The sequence below is a fragment of the Phocoena phocoena genome, chromosome 5, assembly GCF_963924675.1.
Source record: "Phocoena phocoena chromosome 5, mPhoPho1.1, whole genome shotgun sequence".
Lineage (NCBI taxonomy): Eukaryota > Metazoa > Chordata > Mammalia > Artiodactyla > Phocoenidae > Phocoena > Phocoena phocoena.
The window spans coordinates 81,902,323-81,914,364 of NC_089223.1; the positions used below are offsets into that span (position 1 = coordinate 81,902,323).

At 35.5% G+C, this 12,042-nt stretch overlaps 1 pseudogene; it reads left to right on the forward strand.

Moving 5' to 3' along the window:
- Positions 1 to 9,495: 9,495 nt before the first annotated feature.
- Positions 9,496 to 10,035, forward strand: LOC136123626 (protein-L-isoaspartate O-methyltransferase domain-containing protein 1 pseudogene; annotated as a pseudogene).
- Positions 10,036 to 12,042: the final 2,007 nt, after the last annotated feature.

Here is a 12,042-nt window from a genome sequence, read left to right on the forward strand (position 1 = left end):
CTGTCCAATATGTAACCACTAACGATGTGTGGTTGTTTAATCTTAAATTAATTAAAATCAAACAAATTAAAAATTCAGTGCCTCAGACACATTAAGCACATTCCAAGGGCTCACTAGCCTTATGTAGCTAATAGCTACCATATTTAAATAGCACAGACATAGAACATAACTATCATTACAGAAAGTTCTATTGGGCAGTCCTGGCTCAGATGATGTGAATATTAAGACAAGGAGATATCCTCAAGAAGAATCCTGGTAGTGTATAAAATATGGTTCAGTATAGCTCAAATACACTATCTTGACAAAATTTCACAAACTGAAATTACATTATGCACAACAAATAAAAAGGTGTGAATTTACTGAATATACTGGGTAATTAGACACAAGTATTCTACTACTTGAAGCAGATTCAGTAGACCTTTGGGTGTATGTGAATTTGCACATGTGTGTAACTAAAATTCAATATTCACAGTAGATTTTATGCAATTAAGAAAAAAATGGTTCCTGTTACAGAAGCCATAGAAGAGAAAGTGGATTATACAAAAGAGAAGCATCAGTGTAGGCAGAAGGGGATAATATTAGGTGCTCACTAACTCAAAAAGTAGAACAACTTTGACAATATCAGGAGAAAATGCAAAACAGGAACCACCAAAAGCATTTAAAATGCAAATGCAGGAAAGAAGACAGTTTTCATCTAATTGATTCTCAATTCTTACTAAAGAAAGGGGCAAGTTTAGATTTTTTCTGCTGAAGGAGGCATTTAAGATCATGAAGTTCCAAAATCAAATTCAAGCTTAAACTATTATTCATTATAGAAGCTTGACGTTACTTTTTATCATTCTCACCTTCAGTTTACTCTCAGTACAATGATAATAAAACCGCTTCAGCAGACTACTGAGAGGACAAAATGAGGTGATATTTGTTGAGGGCTTAGTAGATTGTTCAACACATTGAATACCTGGGAAATTGTAGCAATTTTATTAACAGAGGTTGAGCATGGTTTAGTGGGATAAGGAAGCTGAGGACAGTGGGGAAGTTTTAAAATTGCTTTGTGAAGAGTAAGAGAAGAAGTTGAGTGAGAGAATATGAAATAATTCCTCAAAAGCTTCTAAGGCTCAGATAAGATAAGAAACAATGAATTTCTTCTAACAGCAATATTTGAGGTTATGTGATTATTTTGTGCTAGCTATGTCAGGATGTCAATTACAGGAGAAGAGAATGCAGAGAAATGAATCCTGAACAAAATATCTGTGGGCTATTTGTGATCAAGAAACATGCAGCAAAGGCCATGAGGCGTAAGCAAGGCAGTGGCCAAAGAGTCCAGGATTAATAAAGACCAAAGTAAAGCCAGGGAAAAGTCATAAAAAGGATAAACTAGAGAAGCCAAGGTAAAGAAATTCCCACTAATGCCATAACTATGCTAGGCTAAGAATAACACGTGAGGCAGGGAGGAAAATGGAAAACTGTCATCACCAACTTTGATGCTCAAAGTTCAATTTTTAAAGGTAAGATAGATAAATGCAGGTCAAGAAAAACATTTTAAAATTCCTAAATGTTGTCCAGGACGATAGTAAGAATTGAGGTAATAGGGAATACCATAAGCCAGGTATCAAAGAATTTTAAGCAAACATGGAAGTGACTTGCTGGCTGATAGAAGACTGTGGCCAGGAATGGTAAAGTGATGTAATCAAATATTCTTTTAACCCCAAAAGAAGATTATTATATTATTGCACTTTAGATCTTTGAAAGTATTTGAAATAAATTGGTTTTGAAATGCATATTATTTTATGTTTAAAAGTTGAAAACTTCAGGAAATATTAATGTTTGCATTATTATTATTATGTTTATGTTCATTATGTTTTATGAAGTGTTCTTCAGTGAGAATGACAGTATTGCTGAAATGTTGCTAGCGTTACAAAGGAGTGTGGACACTGGTGAAATGTGAGTAAAATAGAGGTAATTTCTGAGTTTTTGATGTATATAGGGAATCAAAAAATGTTAGTTTTCCTAGACTATTTGGAGTCTACAGAGTACTAAGGTGCAAAATTTTTTTTCGATTTCCAACTGTAAATATACAAGTACTATTTCCTCCTATTGCTCAGTTAATAGAAAATAAACCAATACACTAAGTATTTTAAATCTGTGCTACAGATCCAAACATCTTTAGAGACTTGTTAAATAAATGTCTTCATAATGTATAATTTTTCCTCTTTCAAAAACAAGAGGGAATGGGGGATGGGAGGGAAAATCTCTGCAGTATACTTCCTTAGAATTATTTTCACAAATGCCAACATCTGTCTTTTTCTTTAACTTAAGATGGCACCTGCAACCTCTTTCAGTCCCGGTGGTAAAACTGCACGGTCTCACAGAAACATGCTTGCCAAAGAAGTCTGGAGGCTTGTGACACAGTTTACACCTGTTTAGATGTCTTGTCACCTCACAGAGTTGCTTTCAGTTGCCACCTCATGTAAATTTTGCATTCAAACTGCTGACTATCATTCTTTAGCAAGAGTGTACTTTTCTCTTATTTTGGAACTTGACTGCCTTTTCAAACTCAGCTGCACCTTCCACAATTAAAAAAAAAATGTTTCTGTCAGTTTTTATAACTGGGTTCTTATGACAGTAGAGTTCCCACTACGTGACCATGTAATCAGTCAGCTATCTTCCCTACTGTGTCTTAGTTATAACTGAGACTAGCTTTTGATATTCAAGCTTAATCACTTTTACAGGTTCAAGGATTCCCTTAATAATCTTTGGTATGACTCATGCAGTAGAAGCTATTTATTCTGCATGCCAGTGTGCTGGAATGTTCAGGGCCTTGTTCTCAATTTCTGAAGCTATTGCTTCTCTCAGGCTTCATGAAAACAAATAATAAAAGTAAAATAAAATTGTGTGGATTTTTCTTTTATTTTTTTCCACTGTACCAATTGGAGCATAGTAGCAAAATCAATAAAGATTCCAAATTGGGACCATTATGATAATAATATTTTACATTTATTGGGGAATAGCCTGGCTTCTGATGTTTATGTAATGTGAGGTATAGACTGAGGATTTCTTTTTGCATATTACTATCCAATTGTTTTGTATCATTTTTTGAAGACTGTCCTTTATCCATTCAATTGTTTTTGAACTTTTGTCGAAAATCAATTGACCATATACATGTAAATCTATTTTTGGACCCTGTTCCATTTATTTGTCTGTCACTGTGCTTCAATACTATAGTTTGATACTAAGTGCTAAAATTGGATAATGTAAGTCCTTCCAAACTTGATTCCTTTTTTCAAAGTTGTTGGGTTATTCCAGTTCATTTGCATTTCTATACAAATTTCAGAATCAGCCTATTCTAAGAACAAATAAGGTTTTATAACTCTAACTCTGACTCCTGTTATTTTATTGACTCATCTCCTGCTCGTTTCCTTCTTACACACTAGTTTCCAGTAACACTGGCCTCCTGTTTTTTTCAAACACACCATGGGTTCCTTCCTCAGGGCTTTCACCCTTGCTTGGCTATGGCTAGAAGTTTCTTTCAGACTGAAGCATAATCTACTCTCTCACTCCCTTCAAGCCATTTGTCACTGGCATCCTTTCATAAAATTGTCCCCAATCCAATTTATTTTCTTCCTTGCTTTATTTTTCATCTCATCACATATTACTCTATAACCAGTAATTATATTAACTATATATGTCATCTATTGTCTGTCTCCCAAACTAGAAAATAAGCTCCATGAAGCCAAAGTTTTATGTTTCTTTTCTTTTCTTCTGTTTTCTTATCATATTAAACAAGAGCTTAATGGTAATCTCAAATATTTATTGGTTGACTGAACCAATCAATCAATAAATCCAAGTTCATAAAAACACAATTATTCTTTTTTAAGCTAGGAATTATCAGGTGTGACTGAAAGCCACTGGTACACTGGTAGTACTCCAGGGAAAACAAAACAAAACAAAATGGAAAACAAACATCAAAACTTTTTTGGTCATTTTGACCAGCACTTTCATAATTTAGCTATTATTTTTAGTATTTTTAAATATGGTAACTTGACATTAAAAAAGAAGTGATCAGAGATCATTAATAATAGAAATAAATATTTAATTTTCCCCTTTGGCCTCTAAAAGCATAGGAGATCAGACACAGAGATCAAAATATATATTCAAATTTAGTAGGACTTCCAAATTTGTATGTGAAATCTTTCCATTTAAAAAGTTAAATACATACACAGCATATACTTAAGTACATATCTGTGCATAACATGTACAATGTGTGTGAAATGAGACAAATCTATTCTCATGAGCCTTGTTTTCTAGTAGGGGTTACAGACAATAAGCAACAGGAATGACTAAAACAATATCATATGTAAGAGGTATATTTTTCTGGACTAAGAGTTATATAAAACATACTAAATCATAGATTTGTACTTTTCTCCGAAAACTGGGACAAATTTAGCAAACAATTTTTCCACTAAGATTTTATTAATTTCATAAAATATGGCAATGTGTTTATTAGCATACTGTGAAACATTACCATAGATGATTATAATTAAACTACACTTATCAAAATAATGAATAAAGCACACTTTGTGATACAGCAGTGCTGATGTTTTTCATATTTATCTGTTCACTAACTAATCTGCCAAATTCACTCATCTCTAGTGAGCCTCTCAGTTCTCAGTGTAAATTACTGAGGGTCTACTCTGATAATAAATAACAATAGCAATTCTGGGAAACAAAGCATTAGCAGTTTAATGTCTAAACATTTTTTTTTTCTGGATAGTATAAATTAAGAATACAATAAAACATTTTTCATTCAGTTAGAATATGTTTCCAGAGGGTTATAATACAATTTAAAAGGCTGCTTATAATGGATATATCAAAGCACCTGAATTTTAATGCTATCAAAGTGTTCAGGATATTCTAAAGAAGAGGATTAGTTTCATAATGCATCAACCAAAAGAGAGACCATAATATGAAAATATCTCTAAACCTAAGATGTGTGAAGTGACTTTTATGAGTCCATCCATTTTCTTAGACTCTGAAACTTAAACCTACTATGCTTAATTTCCAGTATGCACACTATTATATGTAAAATAGATAACTAATATGAACTTATTGTATAGCACAGGGAGCTCTACTCAATACTCTGTAATGATCTATATGGGAATAGAATCTTAAAAAGAGTGGATACATGTATATGTATAACTGATTCACTCTGCTGGACAGCAGAAACTAACACAACACTGTAAATCAAGTATACTCCAATAAAAATTAATAATAAATAAATTCCAGTATGTAGGTGCCCAAAACATTGACAAAATCTGGACAGTGTATTAATTAATTGATTGATTGATTGATATAACAGATATCAATTGAGTAACTACTAAGTATCTAGTACTCTTTTAGACACTGGAGGTACACTACCTAAAACAGAATGAATTATCTGCCTTTGTGGAGTTCTCAATCAAATTCGGAGTGAAAGAAAAATAAAATAAAGTAAATAAGTCAAAGGATATATCACACAATTCACACAATCAAGAATATATCAAAGGATATATCACACAATAACCCACAGCTAGCTGGGTTCCTAAATCCACCGGCCTTCTTCCTGAGCATACGTGGACCCTGTATTTTCAAGTTTCCCTTGCAGTTAGGTGCATCTATATGACCCATTTGTACTATGGTAAGCAGAGATTAGTCTGTCTCTCAGGTCTAATGAGAAAAACCTGGAAATGGGTGTGTTGTGACTGCATTGGTCAAATTGGCACATATTAATGTGTTCTAGGATTTCACCCATGGTACACCTAGGGTAACTCAATAACTGCAGGGTTTTCCCTGGATTTGGACTGCCATCATGAATTATTTTGGGGGTGAGAAATAAATTTCTATGTTGTTTAGGAAACCTAATTACTCTTGGGTCACTATGTAGCGCCATCACAGGCTTACCCTGCCTGATTTAGAATGTTAGACTTTGTTAACAATTAAGGAGATAAAGCATGTAAGATGACGGAGAGGATATGGTGGAACATCTGCTTCTCTGCCATGTTTGGCTGCTGCCTCATGACCCATTATGACTGCTCTGTCTCTAGCATTCATGACTGCATTCTAGCCAACAAGAAGGGTAAAGGCACTAAGAGGGGCCAGTCCAAATTCAAAGATTTGTGGGGAGGATTAAGCTGAAAGAAGCTTTGAAGAACTCACATAGGACATGTCTGCTTGCATATTTTTAATTCAAATGCCATCACATGACCTCCCTTGACTTGAAAGGAGCTCAGGAAATGTACATTTTATCCCAAGAGGCATTTGTACACAGAAAAATCAGGGCTTTTATTAGTGAGGATCAAGGGGAAATATTGTAGGACCACTAGAGGTCTTGACACAGAGAGTCAGGTATGAGAGAATGCCTAGTGGTAGACATTCATTTAAAGTTGATTCTTGAAAATAATTTGAAATTAGCCAGGTAAGCAAGAGTTGAAAGCGAGGTTGGTTGAGGCAAAGGAAAAGGCAAGTAGACAAGAGTGAGCTTCGTGCCTTTAGGAAACTCTCAGACCTACTCTGTGTTACAGATGCTTAACAAAGCTAAAATAATAATAATAATAATAATAAAATTAGGGCTCAGAAAATGTATAAGAGATTGAGAAATAGATTTCAGAATTATCACAGTGTAGGTAATTTTAAATCAGGAATGCCAATGAAATCGCAAGCTCAAATGCATAGAGAATGATGGGGATACAGTTAAGTATGGCCTGAAGAAGAGAAGTAAGTATGAAGAGAAAGAGGAATCTGAGAAAAAAAAAAAAAAAAAAACCTTATTATAAGGATACATAGTATCAGCATACTTAATGTTAGAAGAATTATCAGTAACACAAAATGCCATGAAGGAAAACCTTGATCAAGGATACAGAAAGTTGAGCTAGGATGTACAATGGGAAAATATCACTGAATTTGTCTTTGACGCATTTACTGGTAAAGGGTAGAAGATTATGCCACCCCAAAATGTGACTGTAGAGGTCCAGGACATGCCACCCTAAAATATGTTGCTTTGGCATATTGATTTTTTGAGATGTAGACACTTGAAAAACAGCAAATACAGAGAGAAGCTTTCTTGGAATGCCACTATCTGTTTAAAAATAGATCCAAAAAAGCAATTCAATTGTCATAATCCTTCCCTGGAAGTTTCATTAACTAGGCAAGATTAGTTTTTTCATAAGAGAGGAGATTAGAAGTTGACATCACACCCAAACAGTCTACAGTTCCTCACCCCTTCCCTCTTATGGTGGTTTATAATTCTGAATTTTAAGCCATCTCAGGGAGTTAATCATTTTTCCCTAGGAAACTTTCATATATACATGGGGTATATGTATTAATAAACTTGCTTGTTTCTCTCTTGTTAATATGACTTTTATTACAGGATCCCAGATAAGAGTTCAAAAACATAGAAGGAAAATTATTTTTCCTTTACACTGGAATTTTTGAAACTTTGCTTTCTGTAGGGTGTTTATTAAAAAACAAATGAGAAGTCATTAACCCTAGGTGTGTGGTGAAACTGAATTTGGACATCAGCCTCCAGAATCAGATTTTGGTTAGAATTCCAGCACCAGCACCAACTGAAATTGAAACTTTAAAATACTTACTTACCTTCTCTGTGCCTCAGTTTCCAACATGTAGATTAGCTGTAATAGCATCAGTTTTAAAGCTTATAATGAGGATTGAGTCGAACGACACATGTAAAAGTTCTTAGCCTAATCCCAGATTCATAAGTACTCAGTAAATATTAGCTATTAGTTTATTGAAGCCCACTATTAGAGATGCTGACAATGAAAGAAGAAAAAGAAATAGAAAAGTAGTTCAAGAGGGCAACAGAGTTTGATGGAAGATTTCAGTTTTGTAGAGTGGGGCAAGTGAGACTATGTTACCATTGGTGTTGGTAAATGAATGAGAAAAATGATAACCGACATGGATATGAGTCTTTAATGAAGAAGAGATCTAGAGATTTTGAACAATATTTGGAAAATAGATGCTATGAATAGGAAGTAATATATCATCTATCACCTTCTTAATAAATCATCACATAATAAAATGTATAAAAGATTGACAGAAAAGGGCTGAAGAAAGAGACGGAATTTATAATGGACACAGGCAGAGTGGTTTGATAACTGTCTTCAGGCATTGGTGTCATTGAAAGCTAACATTTTCTCCTTTCTTTTTACAGACATAAACGTTCAAATCAAGTTCTTGAAAAAGAGGGAGAAAGAGAGATACAGGGAGAGGTAGAGAAAGAAAATGAAAGTTTAAAGAGTAAGAAACTACCACAGGTTTCATAATTTATTCCACTGCTCTCAGTCTTTCTTACTTTCCGTTCCTTATACTATATTTTGGAGGGCTTTTTTGTTTTTTGTTTTTAATCTGGAGAATGGTATGAGAAAGGCCTTTGGGTATGTTAAGAATGTACTATTCTACTTTATTATAATGATAGCTGTTAACAGCACAGGGGCCTTGACTGTATAACGTCTCCTGTCTTGCTTGGGGTGACACCCGTTCAGACCGAGCCAGCTTATTTCACATTATTGTCAGTTATGAGTGGGAAACTCTTGCGGCTGTGGAAGAGCTGGGGGCGGGGCGGGGACGGTATTGTCCGTTAATTACAGACACTGCATTGTTTTTAAATGTTTTCAGTCAATTTGTAGATAGAGCTCTAATAGATTTTTAACTTTCTTAGACTTGGTTTTTTACACACTAAAACAAATGTGGTTCTAAAGACCACTATCATTTTCTATTGCCTTTAAAAAATATTCATTTATCATTTTCCAGTCTGGATTTCCCCTCTTCTTGATACTACATGTCACTAAGGTGAATATGACTCAAAACACGAATGCACATGACCCATCTTTCAGCCCTGAATGATAAAAATATGAACCTTCACTGGCGGAGGCCGTGGCCGCCATGGACCCACCCAGCCTAGGGCCTCACCTGCACCCCCTTGCGGCAAGTCGACCGACCACGTTGCTGCAGTGCATTTTTCAGAGTAAACAAATTCCATGTGCTGTTGAAAATATTCAATCCCTTAAACATGAACTGGCTCGTGTGTAGAAGAGATTTGGGGGGAATAAATTATGGGATTGAGCTTCATTCAGATGTGGTAGAATATGCGAAGAAAAACCTGGAGAGTTTGATCAAAAAAAGTAATAGCTTTGATAATCAGCTTCTAGACCTGTACTGTCAGTCTGAATGGGAAGGTGCATGACATGGCTAGGTCACCCTGATCTCTCAGCAGCTTATCAGAATAATTATATGAGCAAGTTGGCACAGCTCCTGCTGTTCACAAAATCATCTGTCTCAAGATGAAAATATTCCAACGTGAACATATGAAGAAAAGCACTGCTAAGATTTGAGTTCGGTGAGTCCACATTTGTGGTTGGTAATTGCTCCCGGAAAGCAGCTGAGGGTCATCAGTATTATCGAGATTATTGTGGAACTGGAGTCCAGAAATACTATGAGAACTACATGAAAATATTACTAAAAGTGGGAGGCATTCTAGTTATGCCTGTAGAAGATCATTTAACACAAATTATGAGAAGCGAACAAAACATTTGGGAAAGTAAAAATATTCTTGCTGTTTCATTTGCTCCACTTTTGCAACCAAGTAGGAAGGATAATGGCAAACCAGAGTCTGTGGGACATCCCCACACACAAACCCACGCTGTCCGGAATATACAGAGCTTGCTTTTATTTACATTCAATGCACACTGAGACATTTCATAAGTAATGAGATGCAGGCCAAGGAGGGGTCCCTTAAAGGGCTCCACCCAAAAGAAAGAGTTAAACAGAGAGCTACACTTATGTATTTGTAGGTAATCAGCATATTCCTCAGCCTCTCAACAATGAGGAGGATGAAAAACATAGAAGAGAAAGAAAAGGAAGTTGAAGACCACAATGAAGTTAAAAGAGCCACCTCAGAATCTACTGAGAGAAAAAAATTATGAAACTCCCCCTCTCCCTTGTGAATCTTTAAAAGCTTACTTGACATATTTTAGAGAAAAATAACTTAGATCAAGAAGAAAGAATGCCTACTGATAATTCCTCTAGTCTTTAAAATGGGGCATTTGTTAGGAGTTAAAAAGAGAGAGAATGTTTTCTTTCATCAGAGTGAACTTACAGTAGAAAAAAATATCTTCTTTCTGTCAGTAATAAAAATGATGTATTCAGTGATTAAAAATAATCCCTTTCATAAAATATATTTTTCTTTAAGTCTTGGGAAAATGGCTGTTTTAACTCAGAATGTTTTAACTCAGGATGACTTCAAGAGTGGAATGCAACAGTAGTGCAGACTTTGTGTAATGTAAATCCTGTTCTGATTCCTTATAGATTTGTAGTGGTGAGAGTTAGATTTAATTTTTTTTTTGTACGAGGGCCCCCCACTGCTGTGGCCTCTCCCATTGCGGAGCACAGGCTCCGGATGCGCAGGCTCAGCGGCCATGGCTCACGGGCCCAGCCGCTCCACGGCATGTGGGATCCTCCCACACTGGGGCACGAATCCGTGTCCCCTGCATCGGCAGGCCGACGCTCAACCACTGCGCCACCAGGGAAGCCCAGATTTAATTTTATGTAAGGTTACATAACTGTTAAGCATATATAATCTGATTTGAATTGCAGTTGATTGCATTTCCTCCAAAAATACCTTCTTATTTAATAAGGAAATAAAATCCTTTGTAGTCCCACTTCCCTTAATTTTGTTGCAGTCACTATTGCTGAGTTGCTATAGATGTATTCTGGGTAATATATGAGTGCAATAATCATACAGATAGTAAATAATTTAACTTTAAAAAAAGTTTCATGGAATTCAATAGCACTGCTACTCTTGCTTTTGAATCTATTGCCCGAAGACGTGGGGAAGATATCTGCTTCTCTCATAGAGATTTTAAAGGCACATCAAAAAGTACTTAATAAAGTACTTTATACTTTATTAAGTATAGTAAAAAGTCTATACTTAATGGAACTCTTAATTTGTGTGGACCCTTTACATTTTCAGTATTTAAAAATAATGAGGTTATCTTACTCTCTGGAGTTTTAGAAGAGAGTATATTTAGGATTGTTTTTTCTACAGTCCACTCTATAAAGTATTTGGTTTAAAAAAACAACAACAAAAAAAAAAAACACTGTTCTCTTTGACTGCTGATGGTACAGACAGTGAGTGAATAAGCATGAGTGATAGCCACTCTCTTGGGATAAGCTCAGTAGCTGGGCCAGAGCTGATTTGCTCAGGTGGTGCACTTTAGCAAAGGGAACTTCTAGTTCATCTGCTATTTATCTTTGAAAAGGTAGGGTTGAGCTAGCCTACATTTACTTTGAAATTAATCTTTGTAGTATAAGAAATATTCACAGAAATTATACGTAGAAGTCTTTTGCTTTGAAAATCCAAAATCATAGTGTAATCTTTGGGACCTACGTTGTGCTCATTTAAAAATTCTTCCCATTTTTTTTTTGTCTGTTTCTTTTTGGTAGAATTATAATGATTTTCAGTTTTTGCTTAATATCACATAAACTATCATTTAAATGTTAGTTGTAGGGGTTTCCCTGGTGGCGCAGTGGTTGAGAGTCCGCCTGCCGATGCAGGGGACACGGGTTCGTGCCCTGGTCTGGGAAGATCCCACATGCCGCGGAGCGGCTAGGCCCATAAGCCATGGTCGCTGAGCCTGCGCGTCCGGAGCCTGTGCTCCTCAATGGGAGAGGCCACAACAGTGAGAGGCCCGCGTACCGCAAAGTTAGTCGCAGCTAATCAGTGATAAAACAGATAATGAGTACCATTATTAGTTTGTTTCTTTTCTTCCAAATTGGGCCAGAAACAGTTATCCTTTCTTAAGAAAGTGTACAATGTAATACAATGTAACATATTTGCTACTTAGTGTTACCTGGATTATATATTTTTTAAAAGGAAAAATTTGAGAGTAACCCTTATTACCATCAGCATCACTGTTACAGTGGTTGATCAAGTATGCTTAAGGACATCCAATTAATGTATAGTAAGAAGATTATTATCTCTCAGCAAAGATT